Below are 6,687 nucleotides of genomic sequence, written 5' to 3'. Positions count from 1 at the left end.
ATATATATTTAGCTGGACACCTGGCCATGCTCAAGCACAGGTGTGCCCAGGTGAGCGAGACACAGTTCCTGCCTCGAGGCTCTCACGGGGGTGGGGAGTAATGGGTATTTTGCAGGCTCACTGTAAGGTGAGAGAGGCCCACCTGTTTTCTGGGTCTCAGGTGAATGCCTGCTCTGTGGGAGAAAGCGGGGGACGTGTAAGGTGGCAACGGGGCATGGTTGATAAAGCAAACTTAGAAACAGGAAGGCTAGACACAGTTGTAGAGTCAGTGGACTGCTAGGTCTTGTCTGTGTTCTTCTGCAGCGAAGTGACCAGAGCATTAAGCCCAAAGTTAGCTGTTCCAACGTGCCCCACTGCCTTCCCCAGCAGGGCAGCCCTGGGTGTCTACTTCAGAAAGGGCACAGCCGGGAGAAGCCAAGCCCGTGGGACAGTTCTGCTCTTGGCGCACGTGGGGTCTCCAGAGGTCACAGCCTGCTCGGTGACAGCTGGCCACCAGTGTCACCCTGGGACAGGAGGGTGCTGCAGATGCTGTCCTGTGAGTCCGATGACAGTTGGCCTCTGGTCAGGTGTCCCCATTTGCTGGCCAGCATCCCTCTGCGGGGTGGGAGTGGGGTGGGAGCAGATGCCCTTCTGGTTATTTCTGCTAGAAAACCAGCAGGCCTTTGTGGGGGGCAGAGGGGAAGTTGAGCAGCAGCGGGATTGCGGGTGGTGGAGGCGCGCCTGTGGAGGGCAGGTGGCTGGTGGGTCGCACCTAGGCGCAGCTCTCTGCTTGTGAGGCACTGTCGGTTTGTGGGGCAGCAGCCGCATAGAGGGCAGGCAGGCGGCTCCCTCGCTGGCTGGGCTCCCAGTGAGCGGCTCCCAGGGCCATGCCATATGCACAGTAATAGGATCATTGGAACCCGAGCAGGACAGTGACGGACCCAGTGATGGACCTTGCATGGTCCCTGCATGAGGACTCCCTGATAAAGGACCCTTGGCTTTCTAGCCCGGGCGGGGGAATGGGTCCCAACCACCCGGAGTAGCACCTGTGCGCTCTGACTGGACTGGGACTGGGACCGGGGACAGGAAAGCCTGCCCTGCTGGTGGGTAGCTGGCCCGACCAATCGGCCTCATCCACAGCCCAGGCCCCATTCCTTGGCCGGCCTTCCCCAGGCCCAGCAGGTCACCCAGGCTAACACACAGGCCCGAGAAGGTGCAGGGAGAGGAGGAGCGGGGATGCGCATCCTTTTGCCACCTGGTGGGCATTCTTTATTTCTGACACAAAGGAGAAATGAGGGTGACCCGACCCGGCCACCTCCGCGGCTGTGGATGCGCACGCGGCTGCGGGATGCGCGCGGCTCCGGGTTGTGCGCGCGGCTCCGGGTTGTGCGCGGGGCTCCGGGATGTGCGCGCGGCTCAGGGACGCGCTTCTTCCCACTGTTCATCTTTGCACAAAGGAGGTGATGTCATCCTTTTAGCCGCAGCCACGTGGCCGGCGCAGCGTCACCGCCTGCACTGGGATGCCTGCGCTGTCAGCCCGCGGTCCTGCCCACTCCCCTGCACGCGCACGTGAAGTGGTGCTCAGGCCCCGCGGAGGCGGAGCAGCAGGAGTGGCTGGGTGGTGGGGGTTGCAGGCTTGGGGCACTGCAGAGGCAAGGTGGCCCCACTCATTTCAGGTGGGGGAGAGGGACACTGTTGCCATTGGCAACTGCAGGAGTTGCTCCAAGGCTGGCATTTCCCTTCCTCCCACCCCTTTCTCCTGGTTCTATGCCTGGACCGCCCCAGCCTCAACCTCTAGGGGGAGGGAAGAGGAGGAGCCCCTCTTTCACCTGTTTGCAGTACCGCACCCCCCCTCCCCCATGGGTACCCAGGAAGTCACAGCTGTGTGGCCTCATCTGCTCAGCTCAGGGTGGAGGGGGGTGGAGGTAGTGCCACATGCACCTTCTCAAGGGGTGAGAGACTGCCTGGCAGCACAGTGAGAGGTGATGGGAGGGGAGAGGGGAGGGCCCCAGAGACAGGCAGTGGAGTCCCTTGAATTGCAACCTTGGCTATTGATTGCCTCTGAAACTTTCCTTCTCCTCTAGAGGCCTCACAAGTCCCCGGGTCTGTGAGCCCCCGCTGCTGCCACGCCCGCCCCCAGCCACTGAGGTGTAAGGAGGCGCCCAGGTGACCCAGGCACTGCAGGGACAGGTGCTGCTGCCTGCTATCATTTCAGAGATGGCAAGGTGGTTTAATGCCCTTGTTGGTGATTCCCAAAGTGAGATGGTGGCATTCACATGCCTCTTAGAAACACAACCAGATGACATTGGCCTCCTTGTTAAAGCCGCGTCACTGCTGAGTTTGATAAGCACTTGTGAGCTCTACACACTGATAGGACAGCCCCCCACAAAGTGAACAGTCATCGTGCCTGCATCCCAAGTTGTTCAACACACTGCCTCGCAGTTGTTTTTTGGCTCCTGGGATCCTACAGGACAGATTAGAACTGCTGTCTGGGGCTTCCAGGGCCATTCATCATGACAGGAGCTTCATCCTTCCCTGCAAAGTGGCTGGTGGATTCGAACTGCTGATCCTGTGGTTAGCAGCCCAACTCATCACCTACTGCGCCACCAGGGCTCCCCTCAAGTTCTTGACCAATGCAAACTCACAGCAGCGTGTCGGTTCCGACTCGTACCAGCCCTGTAGGACAGTAGGACTGCCTGCCCCTCTGGGTTTCTGAGACTGTAAACGGTTTCAGACAGTAGAGAGCCTCGTCTCTCACAGTGCTGTTGCAGCCCCCATGTACATCCGTCTCACGGAGGGCCTTCCTCTTTGTTAACTGACCCTCGATTTCCCTAAACGCGACGCCCTTTTCCAGGGACTGGTCTCTCCTGATGACATGTCGGAAGGACGTGCGGGGAAGTCTTGGCATCTTTACCTCAAAGGAGCACGCTGGCTGTGCTGCTGCTGCCGCCGCCTGGTTCTTTTGGCAGTCTGTGGTACTCTCAGCGCCCGTTGCCAGCACCAGAACTCAAGCACACCGATTCTGCCCAAGAAGAAGCTTCATACAGTGTCCACCTTGCACCTGCATGTGAGGCGATGGTATGAATGAAAGGCACTGAGTTCTGCCAGCGGCCACCACTGCCCTCCGGGGGTCTAAGGAGCCAGCTGATAGGAGTAAATTGCCCTGCCTGGTTTCTGAAATGGAACGGATAAATATCACTGCCCCGCCCCCGCCTTCCTAACCTTCAGTGCCAATAAGGCCAGGATGCCATGACATTCATAGATTTGGAGCCGTGTGCAACCATGTCCCGTCCCTTCATCTTGCCGAGTCTGTAGAACAGTTTCCTTCTGGGGGAGGGGAAGAAGATGCGGCCAATGCCTCATTCATGTTCTCGTTAAATGTACCAACGTTCGAGTGTCGACCGAGTGCCGGGCCCCTTGCTAGACCCGGGATACAGCTCATTAAAACCTCAGCTCCGGCACTGCCGCTCTTCTGGGATGTTCCATGGAGCCACCCTAAGCCAATAGTGTCTCGCCAGATGGGGTCTGGGAGGGGCCCCTCCTGGCAGCCAGCCACCTCTCTCAGGTGTGAGCACCCACTTCTCTCTCAGTGCAGGTCTGCCATTGAAGAGTGTGTTCCTGTGTTTTCTTTCTCTCTCTCTCTCTCTTTTTTACACACACACACACACACACACACACACACACACACACACACACACACACACGGTTTTCCTGAATGCTCTTCAGCCTCCGTATTAACAGTGGTGGTCTGCATCTCTTTCCTCCCGTGCCTCCGACTCCTGCATGACGTGGCCTCACAGGGTCAGTGAACAGACCGGGCTGGCCTTGACAAGGGGCTCCTTCCCTGCAACAATGGAGGCGCAGGCCTGGGGGAAGGCCCGGCAGTGTGGATCCTTTCATTTCCTGAGTGGATGTTTCCAGAGCACTCACCGTGGGCTTTTGTGCTAGTTTCATGCGCTGCGCGCCTGCCACCTCATGGCATCCTCACGGGGGTCCTGCGAGCAGGACCATCCCAGCTCGGCCAGGCAGGAGCCACAACTCCCTCTGCGCCGCTTAGGCTGCCTCGAGCAGTCCTTGCGATGGCACAGCTGCCCCCGGGGCTCCCTGGCTGTGGTCTGTACAGACAGGCAGGCCTCATTCCTGCTCTCAGAACAGCAGGTGGGCTCCCACGGCCACCCTTTTGGTGAGGAGCCAAGGGCTTAACCACTGCGCGTGGGGGACTGACGCCTTAATTGGTGAAGCAGGTTCTGAAAGACTTGGTGGAATCAGGGAGTGATGATTCAAGAACAGGCTCTGTCTGTTTCTTCTCAGAAGGCAGACACTCCTCAGGGGAGAAGCTAGCAGGAAGTTGGGAGTTAGCATCTCCCAGTGCTGCCAGGCTGGAGGGTGAGGGCTTGGGAATCCGGGGGCCCTGACAGGGGATGGCTGCTCACGCGTCCTCTGCTCACTGACCACATGGCTCTGTTCATGACGCTGCTCCTGCCCCTTGACCACACTTTGCCACCTGTGTGACGACAGCCAAGCCTGACCAGTGATTCTGGTGGAGGGGAGTCGCCCTTTAAATCGTTTACTTCCCAACTCATCGTATCTGTAGCCCGGTTGCTGTTGTTGTTAGGTGTCGAGTCAGTCCTGACCCGCAGCGTACCCTGTGCACAACAGAAGGAAACACTGACCGGTCCTGCACCACCCTCACCCTTGTTCCTGTGCCTGAGCCCATCGATGCAACCACTGTGTCCATCCGTCTCGTTCCGGGCCTTCCTTTTTTAACTGCCCGTCCACTTTACCAAGCATGATACTCGAGTATAAGCAGACCCGAATATCCGCCGAGGCACCTAATTTTACCACAAAAACAGCATAAAATACGTGCTGGAAAAACTCGGCTTATACTCAAGTATGTACAGTATCAAACCCACTGCCACCAAGTCCATTCTGGCTCACAGTGACCGCCTAGGACAGAGTAGACAGCCCCATGGGGGTTCTGGGCCTGCGATCTTTGTACGGAAGGGTGTTAGTCCAGGTTAACTAGAGAAACAAATTCATGGAGACTTGTATGTGTATAAGACAGAGCTTTATATACAAGAGCAATTATATATTAAAAAAACAGCCTACCCCAGTCCAGATCAAGTCAATAAGTCCAATTTTAGCCCCTATGTCCAATACCAGTCTATAAATTCCTCTTTAGACTCACGCAGCCACACAATAAGGCTGAATGCAGGTCACAGGCCCGTGGATGGAAAGTCTAGTGCAGCAGTTCTCAACCTGTGGGTCATGACCCCTTTGGAAGTCAAACAACCCTTTCACAGGGGTCGCCTAATTCATAATAGTAGTAAAATTACAGTTATGAAGTAGCAATGAAAATAATTTATGGTTGGGGGTGGGGGTCACCACAACATGAAGAACTGTATTAAAGGGCCACGGCATTAGGAAGGTTGAGAATCACTGGTCTAGTGGATCCAGTGGTGGTGGAAGCATCTCAGCATTGGCGTGGGTCTCCACGTAGCTCCTCCAACTCCATCAGCTTAGCTCCATGTAGTTTGTCAACAGGAACGTGTCCCAAGGAGAGAGTGTATATCTTGCCTCCAGAGAGCTATTGATCTCCGTGGTGCCTCCAAATGAGGTCATCAAGCTGCAACCTGATTGACAGGCTAAACTCCACCCGTTCACTCTTTTCAGTCTCAAGTTAGCACCACATTATGTAACGACCACAGGAAGCAAACTGCCTCACTGCTCTTCTGAGGAAGCGGCTAGTGGACTAGAAACGCTGACTTCCGGTGAGCCGGCCAGCACTTAACTCACAGCACTACCAGGGCCCTTCTTAGTTCTGCCAGCGCCAGAGAAGGTAGAAGAAATTCAAACCATCTGCGTAGCCTTGTTAAGCTTGCTGACGCAAAGGAAAGGCCACTTCCTGGCTGTTTGGCCACTGGTGGTAATTCTGTGTCTCTTTCCAGGTCTTGTCTGATCTCATGAGAAGCCAAGCACCTCCGATGCCAGGTTCCAGAAGTGGTTTCTAGACCCACCCCCACCCCCGGCCTGAGGTTCTGATCCCAGTGTCTGGCCACCTGCTTTCCCAGACTCCCTGTTTTACTTGGCGGTGATGGGGTGGCAGCAGACACATCTAGAGCTCTGTTCCCCTGCGTCACCTGAGCTCAGCATTCCCCGGGGGCCCCAACTTCTCCTCCAGGGAAGAAATGGTGGGAGAGTCTGGAACCCTGACACCTTTCCGGGGCCTCTGCTGGGAAGCTGCCCTTCCAGACCTGACTCACCCCTGCCGTGGAGTGGCCAGGGCACTGGGTGAGAGCCCAGCTCCCTGAGCACCGAGTGTGGCTGGGTGTCGGCAGCAGGAGCAGAATGGGGAGCTTAGCTCAGGTACCGACTCCCAGCCAGACCTGCAGCTGTCGACACCCACCGTTGCCCCTCTCCGAGTGGCCTGGCTCTCAAACTACCCCTGGCCATTCCTGTTGCCCCTGCAGGCACCCCGGGGGCAGTGCCCTGCCCTGGGACTGGTGGGAGTCACTCCGTCCACATCTCTGTCCTTCAGCGACTTTGCTGAAGAAAAGGACGCTCTGTGTCCTCCGCAACATGCACGGTGACCCCTGACATGGGGGAAGAAGATGACCCACTGTGTGTGTGTTTACGGCTTGGCACTTGGGCATTGCCTATGACTACGTGATAATATCCTAGTCCACACACTGGGTGCCGTTAGCTGCC

The sequence above is a fragment of the Echinops telfairi genome, unplaced genomic scaffold (genome assembly GCF_000313985.2).
Source record: "Echinops telfairi isolate 266 unplaced genomic scaffold, ASM31398v2 ScPeMD7_7469;HRSCAF=8507_1, whole genome shotgun sequence".
Lineage (NCBI taxonomy): Eukaryota > Metazoa > Chordata > Mammalia > Afrosoricida > Tenrecidae > Echinops > Echinops telfairi.
Note: the sequence above shows the minus strand (reverse complement) of the source record.